Source organism: Narcine bancroftii, chromosome 1, assembly GCF_036971445.1.
Source record: "Narcine bancroftii isolate sNarBan1 chromosome 1, sNarBan1.hap1, whole genome shotgun sequence".
Classification (NCBI taxonomy): domain Eukaryota; kingdom Metazoa; phylum Chordata; class Chondrichthyes; order Torpediniformes; family Narcinidae; genus Narcine; species Narcine bancroftii.
This window is the reverse complement of record NC_091469.1, coordinates 416,817,099-416,831,710: the sequence shown is the minus strand read 5'-3', so window position 1 is coordinate 416,831,710 and position 14,612 is coordinate 416,817,099. Positions and strand designations below refer to the sequence as shown.

At 39.6% G+C, this 14,612-nt stretch overlaps 1 protein-coding gene across 11 annotated transcripts in view; it reads right to left on the bottom strand.

Annotated features, from left to right (window-relative positions):
• The window catches only part of cmc1 (C-x(9)-C motif containing 1), a 218,063-nt gene that overhangs the window by 41,146 nt on the left and 162,305 nt on the right, over positions 1-14,612 (bottom strand). Inside the window, exon 6 of one of the 11 annotated variants that reach the window (XR_011350068.1) lies at positions 13,264-13,576. The exons of the other annotated variants lie outside the window; for them this stretch is intronic. The gene's annotated coding sequence lies outside the window, so the exon portion shown is untranslated. The remainder of the gene's footprint in view (positions 1-13,263; positions 13,577-14,612) is intronic. 11 annotated transcript variants of the gene reach the window in all.

Here is a 14,612-nt window from a genome sequence, read left to right as displayed (position 1 = left end):
ATCTCGGTTTTTTGAGAATGAGTGTGAAGCAATGAGTTTTGCTGACTCGTTGCCAGATGCAAGAGGACAAAGACGCAGTCCACCATTGTCTCCTAAAGAAAAATCTGGTTGTTCTGGAAATGGAAGCAACGGCAGAAATGGGAGAAATGGGAATGGAAAGAGAGTTTCCTTGAAATGGGGTCGCCGAGTTTGGAATTTCTTGGATGAATAGAAGAACTTTTTAATTTTTATTTTCTTTTTATGTCATTATGATATCTTGTTGTTATTCTTTGTTTGGCTGGGGAGGGAGAAATTTGCTCTATGTTCTACTAGTCATCAGCCACTGGTGGGTGATCCACACCCAACTTTTGTTTAGGGATTACTACCTTTTGGTAGTTTTTTTTGGGGGGGGTTCTTTTTATCTTTTTTTTAAATTTTCATTTTATTCAGACTTTAATTTGTGGTTTCTTTTTCTCCTATTATTAGTTTTTAGTAATATTAGTGGATATGTCAAGGTTGAAGTTTGCTACTTTTAATGTTCGGGGTTTAAATAGTCCGATTAAGCGCAAGTGTATTTTTATCAAGTTTGATCTTTGGTAAAACGTGTTCGGTAGAGATATGATTTTACCTGAAATGATTAAATTTGAGACTTTTGACATAATGAGATGAAATATTGTTTAATAATGGAAAAAATTACATATGTTTCGTGGATAACTATAGTTTTTTTATTAATAGGTGGTTGTTATATTCAGAATATTTACATTTTGATTTATATTGACTAGATTTTAATATGTATGCTTTACTTTTCTTTATTTTTTTCTTTTTTCTTTATGGCTCTCCTTAGAAGAGTTGGCTGAAAGAGGGGGGGGGGTTTCTTTCCTTTTTTTCTTTCTTTTTTTTAATATATATAAAATATAACGTTCATGCTTTGTTTATTGTTATATATGTTTCTTATTATCTGTATTTTGAACAAATAAATAAAGTTTTTTAAAAAAACTCAGCCTGTGACATCACAGGCACCAGACTTCACTCCATTGAGGCCATCTACAAGAGACAATGTTTTAAGAAAGCAGCCCCAGGGCCCTCACCATCCAAGCCATGCCATCTTCACTCTGCTACCATCAGGTGAAAGGTACAGGAGCCTAAAGACGAGAACTCAGTGGCACAAAGACAGCTTCTTCGTTGCTTCCATCATATTCCTGAATGATCAATGAACCAAAGACACTGCCTTACTTTGATTTTTCATGCGCCATTTCTTTTTATTTATTTATTGTATGGTGGTTCACATGAATGTTTGCACTGTGATGCTGCCACAAAACAATGAATGTCATGACAAAAAATTCTGATTCTGATGTCCAAATCAAACTAAAACACAACTGTTTACACTTGATGGACATACCTCCATATACATGTGTCTATCTAAAAGCCCCTTAAATGCTACTATTACCTCTGCTTCCACCACAACTCCATGCAGCCTGTTCCAGGCACTCTTTGTGTAAAATATTTGTCCCATACATTTCCCTTAAACTTCCTCCCCCTCACCTTAAACACAAATCCTCAAGTGAGTGAGACTTTTGACCTGGGACAAGATTCTAACTGTACATCCTATCAATGCATGTCATGATTTTTACACCTCTGTCAGGTCATCCCTCAGCTTCCTACATTCCAGAGAAAACAACCCAAATGTATCTAATTCTTTCCATAACATATTGTCTCCAAGTAAGTCCCTTCTGTACCCTTTCCAAAGTCTCCACATCCTTTCTGTAATGAAGCAATCAGAATTGCACCCAGTATTGCAAGTGTGATCTAACCAGAGTTTTATATAGCTGCAACATGAATCAATGGCAAGCATTCCACGTGCTTCCTTTTCTAGCTTAGCTACTTGAGCAGACACTTCCAATGAGCTATTGTCCTGGATCCCCAGATCCTTCTGCACATTAATATTTTAAAGAGCCCAACCATTAACTGTGTACATTCCCCTTATGTTTGACCTCCAAAAGGGAAGCACCTCATACTTGCCTCCATCTAAATTAAACTCCATCTGCCATTTCCAAGCCCATATCTGTAAATGATCCAAATTCTGTTATATTCTTTAATAACTCTCCACAATGTGGTCAATTCTACCAATTTTGGTGACATCTACAAACTTTCTAACCCACCCATCTACTTTTTCATCCAAGTCACCAATAAAGCCCCTGGGAGTTGGCAGATACTGGTTAAGTGAATTTTCCATTTGTTTGAGACTGTGTATTGCATGATTAGCGAACTAACCACTAGGGATTGCCAATTTTAAACTTCTGTATTTTTTAACCTATTTATTTTCTGTGATTTTTTTTTCTGCCCGTTGATTGAGGCTACTGGGTGCTTGAATTCTGGATAGTGGAGCTTTTACTGTATTTCCCAAACAAGAGAGGTCTGAACATCGTTTACCACTGGTCACAGGCCTACAGCCCAAATGTTCTGTCTCCTATGAGGCAGCCAATTTCGTATCCAAACTATCAATTCACCATCAGTCCCATGCATCTGCACCTTCTGCATCAGCCTACCATTATGGATCTTGTCAAATGCCTTAGGAAAGTCCATGAAGACAACATTCATTGCCTTATCCTCATCTACAATCTTTATGACCCTCACAAAACAATCAAATTAGTGCCACTCACAAAGCCATGTTGCTGTCCCTCATCTGACTATAACTTTCCAAATGTGCATAAATCCTATCCATCAGTATCCTTTCTAATAGTTTTCCTACCATTGATATGAGGTTCACCAGCTTATACTTTCCTGGATTATTACCCATTTCCCTTCTTGAATAAAAGTACAACATTAGCCACTTTCCAGTCCTCTAGGATTGCTCGTATTGCAAGTGAGGGTGCACAAATATGTGTCAAGTTCCCACCCCAATCTCTTGCCTTTTTTCAATTACCTGGGATATACCCCATTTGCCCATGGGACTTATCCACCTTAATGCTCCTCAAAAGGTCCAACACCACCTCTTTCTTGATCTCAGAATGTTCTAACATTGAGAATTCTCCACATTAGTCTCCTTATCACTGTCCACGCCCTTCTCTTTGGTAAATACTGATACAAAGTACTCATTTATTACCTCACCCACTTCCTCTAACACCAAGCATAAATTCCCTCCTTTGTACTTGAGTACAAAGTTCCCTCCTCTTCCTCGTCATCCTCTTTTTTTAAATACAAGTAGAAAATGCCTTGGGATATTTTTTAATCCTCTTCACAAGATATTTCATGGCCTCTTCTTTCTAATCTTTCCTGCAATCTTTATATTCTGGCAGGGCCCTGTCTCATTGTAGCTTCCTGAATCTTACATGAATATGCCTCCTTTTCCTTCTCGACCAAGGTTTATTTTAATTTAGAGGTACAGCACGGTAACAGCCCCTTCTGCCCCTTGAGCCTGCTCTGCCCAAATATGTGACTAATTAACCTACTAATCCTGAATATCTTTGGAACTTGGATGGAAACAGGAGTACCAGGAGGAAACCCACCCAGACACGGGGAGAATGTACAGATTCCTTATAGTCGACGCTGGATTCGAACTAAGGTCACTGGCACTGTAATAGTGTTATGGTAATCTCTATGCTAATTATGCTGCCCTTATCTCTCTTGCCATCCTTATCGTTCGATGACATTGGAGCATGCCGTTCTGGACTCTGATTAGTTGGTGCTGAAACAACTAAGCAAGTTGTGGGCTTCCTCGATAACAGCTGCAATTAGCTCCTGCGTAATCATATCATAATTTTCCCTCCCCCATATTAGTGTTTTTCTGCAAGGCCCAAATTTATCCTTGCCCATAACTATCTTGATAGTTCAGGAAGAGTGATCAAAATCTTTCTCCACCAAAACTCAGGCCACTTGGTCAGTCTCATTGGCTGATAATGGTCTGTTTGGTAACGGTCCCATTCCTGGTTAGGCTTTCTATATGCTGCTTCAATATTGTTTTACTTTAACATTCATCTGCTACCTATTTTCCAAACTCAACAGAGTGTAACATTTTTCTCATTTACAGAATTTAACTAATAGTTACTGCCTGGAGTTGCTTACTACCAGATTTTGTTTTTAAAAAGCTGTTTATAGAACCTGACAATTTGATTGGACTCACTCTGTCACTTGATTTATGAGGTTTAGACATGAGTCAACACATTTCCCTATTATTCACTTTCCATTCACTTTCCTTCTTAATCATGGTACTTTTAACGATTCTGTAGCATTGTTATTGAGCTTTTCTATTGTAATTTTGATTGAATACTCCCAGTTTATCTTACAAATGAGATGGAGCCAGTAAGTTGCTTGCTGATCTTTGAGAAAGAGTAGTTTTAAGAATGAAGCATGCGTGGAACATATCAAAAGAATTAAATTTTTTCCCCATCTTGAAATGAAAACTAGCATACTATTTATTTAATGTATAATTGATGAAGCTGGTTTTTATTTTTGATACTTTTGTTTATTCAGGATGTACATTGATGCATGAAGATTTTTTAGCACAGCAGTTCTTGCACCATTAACAATGAGGAAACTTATTTGTTCTTCTCTTCTGAGGCTCAAATGCATCAAGCTACACAAAAGTTCAACCAAATACTGTCGTCATAGCCTAACCTTTTTTTGGGAGTTGGTCTCTAAGCTATGCAAAAGTGGTGTTTAATTTTAGCTTCTATGGATTGGTACCATCTCTAGTTCGCAATGGTGGAATAATTTAACAGTAATTCTTTTGAAATGTCCCACATGCTCCAGCCTTAGAGCTACTTGCATCATGTTAAGAATTTCTCTGCTGTTACTTGCAAGAAATTAAGAGACTCCCTCAGGTTTGTTTAATTAGTCTTAGATAAATAATTGTGGGGGGTGGGGGGGGGTGAACTTCCCTCTGGACTCAGAATTATTTCTTCTGGGGAATTTGGCAGTTATAAAAGTTAACTTCTCCAGAAGTAAATCTAAATTTATTAAAATTGTGTTGTCAATAGCCAGGAAATGTATAGTGGTAACATGGAAATCCGATTCCCTATTTCACATTGATCATTGGAACATGGAAGTGCAAAGTTGAATTCCCCTCGAGAACATTACTTATAGTCTTAGGAATAGGTATACGTTTGTCAAAAACTGGCAACCTTATTTAGATTACTTAAATGCCAAGATTGTATAATTTATTTCGATATTTGTCAATTAGTATACTCCTTATTAGAAATTTAATACTTTTAAAATGAGGTGACTCTGAGATGTTGAACCTTGATCCTGTTGCTTTTTCTTTTCTATTTTCTTTCTTTTTATCTCCCTCTATTCCCTGCTGTCTGTCCTCTTCTTTCGAATCTAGGGAGGGGGAGCTAGTAGAAGAGGGACTCTCCTTTTTTTTGGACCTTATGAATGTTTTTCTATGATTTTATATTCAATGTATTATTGTTATTATATTACTTGAGTCCTATATTCTGTATTTTCTTAAAACAAATAAAATATTCAAAAAAATTCTTAGATAAGGTTTTGTAGCTATCTACCCAAAATATCATAGCTCAGTGATCTGGTATGAAAATTTAACTTGTGCTAACATCGGTATCACTAATAATAAGTGATAGGAGTGATGCTGTTGGGTTTCTTTTCTGTACATCTTGTATTACTCTTCAAACAACTATCCATGTTTCATTCCTGAATCCCCTTCAGGTTTGCACAGGGATTTAACTCATCTTCTGGAGTCTACTGATGAAGTAAAGTTAAGTGCTTTTTAGTTAATACCGGCTGGTGCATGGACGTTGGGGTGATGTATACCTCCCACTCCACTGCCTTACAGCAGATAACAATCAAATGCATACCCTTCTATCTCGCCCGAGAGTCCTCATCAGTGATTATCACTGGAGTTTATATCCCTCCCGATGCCAATTACAAACAGACACTTGTGGAGCTGCATGATGTGGTCAGTAAACAAGAGGCTGCCCAGGCCAACGGACTATCAATCATAGACAGTGACTTTAAACTGTCTGAAGAAAACTCTTTCCCATTATCAACAGCATGTAACCTGCTATACGAGAGGTCTTAGTACACTTGAGCACTGCTATGCTAAGAAAAGGAAGGCCTAACATTCTTTACAGAGACCGCATTTTGGCAAGTTGGATCACCAGCCTCTTTTTAGGCTCCAACTGCCTGCATGAAGTTGGAGCCTAAAAAGAGAAGCTCCAGAATTTAGGACAGCCAGAAGGTGGTCGCGAGAGGCTGAAGAACAGTAATAGGACAGCCTTGAGTCAGTTGATTGGGCAGTGTTCAAGAACTCAGCTGACTATCTGAATTATTACCCTGGGGCCATTACAGGCTTTATCAAAGCAGTTGTGGACAAGGGTGTCCCCACCAAATCATACAGGGTTTTTCCCAACTAAAACGAGAGGACACAGTCTCAAGATTCGGGGGAGTAGATTTAGGACAGAGATGAGGAAAAATAGTTTTTCCCAGAGAGTAGTGAATGTTTGGAATACTCTAACCAGGAAAGTGGTTGAGGCTGCCTCATTAAACATATTTGAAATTCGGTTAGATAAATTTTCACATGTTAGAGGAATTAGGGGATATGGGGAGAAGGCAGGTAGGTGGAGTTAGGTCATAAATTAAATCAGCCATGATCGTATTGAATGGCGGAATAGGCTTGATGGGCCATTTTTGGCCTACTCCTGTTCCTACTTCCTATGTTCCTATGTAATCTGGAACCTGCTGAGACCCAGATCAGAGGCATTTAAGTCCTGCAATCCAGAAAACACAAGGAGCAGATATGACCTATGGAAAATCATCTCTCAACAAAATGCAGATTCCAGATGTGAATTGAAACAATAAAGGATACTTGACAATTGTGGCATGGCCTAAACAATATAATCTGCTGCAAAACCAAATCCAGTGCAATAGGTGACATCAAAGACTCATTACCAGAAGAATGCAATCCCTTCGACACTGCACCCAATTTGGCCATGGAAGAACTACTGTGCATCCCCATGTCCCCGATGATCCTTTACTGTCAGTATCCAAAGACAATGAATGGACTACCTTCAGGAGAGTGAATCCAAGGAAAGCATCCGGTCCAGGTAGAGTAACTGGCTAAGTACTAAAAACCTGTGCTGTCCAACTGGCCAATGTTTTCATGGATATCTTCAACATCTCACTCCAACAAGATGAGGTACCCACCTCTTTCAAACAGGCCTCAATCGAACCAGTACCCAGGAAGTGTGTGGTAACTTGCCTAAATGACTCCAACTAGTGGCACTTACATCCACAGTGATGAATTATTTTGAGAGGCTGGTGCTGGAGCATATCAACTTTTGTTTGGGTGGTGATGAATCCATTCCAATTTGCCTACCACAAATTGTCTACAGCAGATGCCATCTTACTGGCTCTATGCAAATCCCTGGAGCATCTGCATAGCAGCGAATCATACTTTATTGACTATAGTTTGATGTTAAACAGCATCATTCCCTCAAAATTAATCTGCAAATTCTAAGACCTGGGTCTCAATAATCCACTGTGTAATTGAATCATGGATTTCCTCACCTCCAGACCCCAATCACTGAGAATTGGTAAGAACATCTTCTCCACAATATCCATCAGTGCTGGAGCATCACAGGACTGCATACTTAACCCCTGTTCTACATATATGACTGCTTGGTTCAGTACAACAACATCCCATTTATAATTTGGTAATGATACCAAAGTAGTGGACTGTGTAAAAAGGGGTGACGAGTCAGCATACATGATGGAAATTGAAAACTTAGCTGAATAGTGTATTAACAACAACCTCACACTCTATTTGTGGGTGAGAAACCTACAATGGTTCCAGGCAAGTGGCAACTTGAGGTCAAAGGACTCACCAGGCTCAAGAGAACCAGGTATTAGAACCAAAATTTGAAACAAAAAAGAGCTCCTGAAGAGTCCTTGGCGTTGAAGGCTTACTCCTTTTATCAGAGGTTTGGATCTGGGATCAGGTTGCCCATGTTTTAAACTGAACTGGAGTCTTGTACAGCTTCAGAGGCTGTGGCAGCAATGAAGACGAATCCACGGACACTCAGTGATTCTGAGGGGAGTCTCTTTTGCTTCTCTTTCTCTGACTGTAAAGATGCCAGGCAATGCATGTAATACAAGAGTTATAGGTCCCACAAGACTCATGCCATTGGTTCAGGAACAGTTACTACCCTTCTACCATCAGACTCCAAAACAGCAAATTCAATCAAAGATTCATTTAAGGACTCTTACATTGTACATTATTTATTACTGAATATTTATATTTTTCTTCACTCTCACAGTCATTTTGCTTACATTTCTGTTTATTTTTCTCTCTTTTCTTTATACATATTTTTCTTGAGTAAATTTTACAGATACTGATAAATAGAAATTCTGCATAGTTCATGGGAAAAAAGAATCTCAGGTTTGTATGTATTGTCATGCACGTACTCTGACAATAAATTTGAACTTGAAGGTCAACAAAAATTGGCTCATTACAGTCTCTGCAATGTTTTGGTGACCAGACAAACAAACAAACAAGCAATTAAAGGCAAAAAAAATGCATCAGTTTGATCCTTTCATACCACTCCAAGATCAATTGAGCACTCTCTTGGAGTGCACTTGGCAGAGAATCTCACTTGGTCCCTTAACACCAGCTGGATAGCCAAGAAAGCCCAGCAGCGCCTCTATTTCCTGCAAAGGCTGAGGAAAATTCATCTCCCACCCTCCAGCCTCACTATATTCTACAGATGATGTATTGAGAGGATCCTGTGCAAATCCATCACCACCTGCTTTGGAAGCTGGACCACCTTGGACTGTAAGACCCTGCAGTGAAGTCAGTGGAAAAGATCACTGGGGGCTCTCTTCCTACCATGAAGGATGTCTACAACACTCAATGCAGGCGAAAGGCAATGAACATTGTGAAGGACTCCACTCACCCCTCACGTAAACTGTTTTCTTCCGTCTGCCATCTAGTAGGCAGAACCTTAGTACTCAGGCCCTTACGTCCAGATTGGGCAAAAGTTTTTTCCCCCCCAAGCCATCAAGCTCCTGAGTTCCCAGACATGTTGATAGTATACTGTGGACATTTACTGTATTTGTCTTAACATTTGGATGTGTTTAACTTCTATTCTAACTTATATTTATGTAAATATGCTCCACAATCTTGGAGAAATGCTATCTCGTCTTTACTGTGTGAGCATGGTATGAACGATAAATAAAGGTGACTTGACTTTCCAGGAATTTTCCATGAGGGAGAAGCTTACTTGGCTTAAATGTATTCTTAATTAAGAATTGGTAACACTTGGGCTTTTCCGGATTCAGGGCTGGTTCTACTGAACACCCTGAGTGATGAGCCACAGGGCCATCAAAATGATGAAGAGAGACCAGTGAGAAATGCTGTTCTTCCAGCAGTTTGTTTTTTGCGCCAATTTCCAGCCTCTGCAAGCATTTGTGTCTTCAGGTTCTACTGAAGTTAAGTAGAAGCAGCAGAAGAGAGTTAAGAAAACTTGAATATTATTTCTCTCAATGGTATGAATCTTGAGCCCAATCATATCTGAAGTTTAGCAGGGTAAGTCACTGTCTTGACTTTCAAAGCAGGAAATCCTTCCAGAAAAACTAAAAAATCAAACCAATCCATAAGAACTGCAGATGCTGGAATCTTGTGCAAACAATGAGAACCCTGAAGATACTCAGCAAGTCAGGTAGCATCCATTGGAGAGAAATGGACACAAATAGGCCGTCTCAAAAATGTTCACAGTGAAATAGGGTCTCCAAAAAAGGATCCTGTTCCATGGCATCAACTGTCCGTGTTTATGGATGTATCTGATCTGTTGAGTCCCTTCAACTTTTCATTGTTTGCCCATTCACATTTAAAAATTTCTGCTTACATCCCTGAAATTAAATTCTCTTTCATGATTCTAATTGAAGATAACAAACGACCACCTTCTGGCTGTCCTAATCATCTAGCGTAGCTAGATGGCAGTTAATCAGTGACAAACTGAAAATCGTAGCACTGTACTGAAAAGAAAGTAAATGCAATCATTTTAAAATGGCAGATGCTGGAAATCTGAAATAAAAAAACAAAAAACTGGAAACATTTAACAAGTGAAGCAACATCTGTCAAAAGAGAAACAGAGTTAACATTTCAGAGCAAAGATACTTTCTCAATGTACAAGACAAAAGAGGCAGATAGAAATCTCACTGAAGAGGAAAGAATGTCAAGGATAGTATTCATGGAAAAGAAGTAGCAGCGAATTCAACAGTAAATGGCAACAAAAAAAACTACTGCAGATGCTGGATATATGAAAGAAACCATTCCAAAGATGATACTATAGCCTTGTCGCTTCATTCCGTCCTGGCCCACCTGAAGAGCAACATTCATACACCAAACTGCTGTTCATTGACTTCTGCTCGGCATTTAATACGACCATTCCCCAGAGGCTGGTGGAGAAGCTGTCCTTGCTGGCTTCAACAGCAACAACAAAGAGTTACTCCACAGAGAAGAGGTGGAAAATCTCGTGAAGTGGTGTGAGAGTAACAACCTGAGTCTGAACGTGGACAAGATGAAGGAGATGATCGTGGATTTCAAGAGGACCAGAAACATTCACCCTCCACGACAATCAATAACTCTGTAGTAGAGCGAGTGAAAAGCACCAGTTCCTTGGTGTTCATTTAACTAGTGACCTATCGTGGACACTCAGCATCTCCTCTCTTATCAGGAAGGTGCAACAATAACTGCACTTCCTGAGAAGACTGAAGTGGGCAAAGTGACAGGCCACCGTCGTCAACTTTCTATAGGAACTTTATCGAGAGCATCCTGGCCAGCTGCATCACAGTGTTGTACAGTTGTTGCAGAGAAATGGATTGGAGGTCAATCCACAGGATTATAAGAGTGGCAGAGAGGATCAACAGAGTCGTCCTCCCATCCCCATTGCTGTGATATTCCCATGTCAGTGAGAATGCTGAATGACCAAAGGAACTGCTCACACTAACCATTTGAGACTCTCATCTGTGCAAAGTAATATTTATTTTAATAGATAAAATACTTGTCATGTATATGTATTATTTGCTTGTATGTGTGTTATCACTGGTTTCGTGTCTGCATGTTTTGCACCAAGGACCAGAGAACACTGTTTCTTTGGCTTGTAGTTGTACAATCAGATGACAATAAACTTTGACTTGACGACTAAACATTATATATGCTGGCAACATTCTGCAGGTCAGAGAACATTGGTTGAGAGAGAATGTTTCAGGTCAAAGATTCTTGGTTAGAACTCAGAATTTCCAGCTTTTTCCATTCCTATTTTTTTAAATAAAACAAATTTGCTTCTCCATTCTACCAATGATTTTGCATAAATCCAGTTAGTGAAATCAAAATCTCTATTCAATATTGCACCAAAAAAAATTGTTTTTTGGATTTACTTTACTGGTGACAATATATCAGGGGTGGCCAAACTGTGGCTCGTGAGCCACGTGTGGTTCTTTGACATATAATGTCCGACTCGCAGAAATATGTTGGCTGAGACAGGAATCATATCAGCCGGTACTAACAATGGTATTTTTAGTGGGCGTGGTTTGCGATCACATGATTGTGACATGTGTGGCTATGTTGCTGACAGTGAAATTAGTGGAGTGTTAGTGTGATTTAGACAACCGCCCTCTAGAGCTCCTGATGCCCTGACCATGGACTCTCAACTAGGCCCCGGTCACCCACCCACTAGAGCTCCCATCACCCAGGTCGCTCTCACACTGTACCCTGTAATGAAGTTTGTGAAGTCGAGCATCCTTACAAATCAACACCTGACAGAACTAATTTGTACAGCCGAGACAACATATCAGCCCAATTTTCAATGACTCATAGCCAAGTTGGAGACTTACAATAATCAGGAAGAGAGAAGCCAGTTTTCAGAGATGGAATTGCTGTTGCATCGCAAGGAGATTTTTATGATGGCTCTTGAGATAAATGGGACAATGGATTGTTACCTTGAGTATACAAGAAGCCATTTTGTTAGTAAGTTCCAGACAGCTTGGAACCAAAAGAGAACCAAACAAAGTTAATTACTTTGATTCTGTGAGTAAGTGGACAGAGATGCTTTTAGCACATCAGTGTGATAAGTCTTTATGAACTTCAAAGACAGAAATGATGTCACATACCACATGACATTAGAGATTTGCCAAAATATATTATTGCAATCTGAGACAAAGAGGTCAGTTTAGGGAAACTCACGTTCTGTTAAGGTGCAGAACTGACCAGCAGCAATATTTTCTTCAGAAGGGAAAAGCTGCCTATGTTTCACTCCTAACAAAAGGGGTGGGGGGGGAAGGGGAAGGTGGGGGAGACACAGAATAAGTAGATTTCAAAAGAGAAGTTTACTTCTGACTGTCTCTAAGATAAAGAGGGCAGTTTTATCGTTTGGAAAACAGATTCCACCAGTCAAAAGAAGAAGATTTGATCCTGGAAAGACAGGTTTTGTATTATCCTTTCCACAGGAGATACATTAGTGGCCCAGAAGATGGTCACTTCTGTTTGAAGAATATCTCTCAAGGACAACTCATCGAGAGGCCTGAAGATATGTTTAAAAGCACTTTATAATTATTTTTTAACTGAAAATTTAAGACCTTCAAGCAAGACTAAAATTATGCTGAAGTTTTAAAATTGAATATTTAGAGGTTGGAACTTTACTACAAACACACATTTACATTTGTTTATAGTGGGGTTAAGTTTAGAGATAAGTAAGAAATTTTATGTTATTATTAGTTTAATAAAATTATTTTGAATTTTCCATTGCTGTTCCTTTGTTAGTACTAACAAAGTCACTTTAGTCCATAACAAAATTAAAAGGGTTGTTAGTTCGTAAAACACCAAAGACTCTTGCAAATTTCTACAAGTGTACCATGGAGGGCATTCTGACTAGTTTCATCACTGGTATGGAGGTGCCAATGCATTGGACAGGAACAAGCTACAGCGGGTTGTAAACTTGGCCATCACCATCATGGGCATTAGTCTTCACTCCATTAAGGACATCTTTCAGACACGGTGCCCCAAGAAAGCAGCATCTATCATCAAGGACCCTCACCACTAAGGCCATGCCCTTTCCTCATTGCTACCATCAGGAAGGAGGTACATAAGCCTGAAGACACTGTAATGGCATTGATTTTGACAGTTTATACACAATTAAAGAATATACTCACTTTTTTTTTCAGCTCAAAATGCTGTTGACTTTCTTTATTCTCTTCAGACACAAAGCACTACATTCTTCAACTCCCCAAACACCACCCAACCAAACCCCTCTGACCTTCTCATTGGCTCACCGCCACAAGGGTGAACTTGACGCTTTTATTCTCCTCCTCCTGCATCCGAGATCTATCATCTGTATGCCGACTGTTTAACCCAGGCATGCGCACTTTTACTCCCATGTGTTGCTTCAATTACATCATTATCGGCGACTAGTTCTACTGAATGAAATTGTCCCACTATGTAACAGTCTGGATGGCTCACAGTTTGGCCCAACCTCATACACTACTGCAAGGCAGGCAATGTACGGTCTGATTGGCAGGCGTGCAACTTGTCCTTCGACTCTGGCCCCTACACAGAACATGGGCCATCGATATACGCAGCTTCAACCTGTTGATGGAAACTATGTCAGCTTTTCCATTCTTGTCACTCACAAAAGTCTTCCCCCTCCTACCATCTGGCAGTCCTGTCTTCACACATGAGCAGATAAGTATATCCCCGAGATGGTGGAAGTTGGCCATCAAGTCCAGGTGCATGTGTGGAAACAGGAATCCGGAATAACAAAATCTCCAGCCTCAATTTCATGTGTCTGGAAACTTTAAGAGTGTTGACACGGCAAGCAGGTCCTTGCCCATAGTCCAACATTCTGTTTAACATGAGGCCAGATAAAACATTCCGTAATCACAGACCGATGCTCTTCTAAAAGGATGAGCTAGATTATGAAAAGGCTCAAAAATCTTTTGCCTCATTGCCACCAGCACAAAAGGCCTAGGTCTTCCTGTGGAAAACTTGCAAACTAATATTTTACCTGATTCATTCAGGATCACATCTTGAAGAGAGAGACCAGAGTTGATCCAGTGATACCCAATGAGATTGGAAAGGTTTCACTGCGAGATAGATGGCCAAGAGTTCTTGACCAAACATACTATACTTTGCCTGAGCGGGAGACAGTTTGGCTGAAAAATATGTCAGAGGTTCCCATTCCCCATGGACTCATTCTAACACTGTTTTCACAGCACTGACAGATGGATCTGTGGTAAGAAAGAGCAAGGCAATGGGCTTTTGATGTAAAAGCATTGCGGCATTTGCTAGCATAGTCTTCACATCATTGAAAACATGTAGGCATCGCCCACCCACCCCCACCCCCCCAAGACAATAGTCTTTTGGGAACTGACTTATCAGATCCTTTTAGTTGTTCAGTAAGGGGTAATAGAAATGCTGCATCATTCAGCAGGAAACGGCATTAGAAATTCATAATGCTTAAAAAAAGTCGCAACTGGCCAAACTGAACGGGTGTAGGAAATTCTCAAATTTCTCACTTTCGATTCATCAGGCAAAATAGTATGTTGCATAACTCCCTGTCCCAAAAATATAAGATCAGCAGGACTAAAAACACATTTACTGGGATTGATCACAATGCCAAATT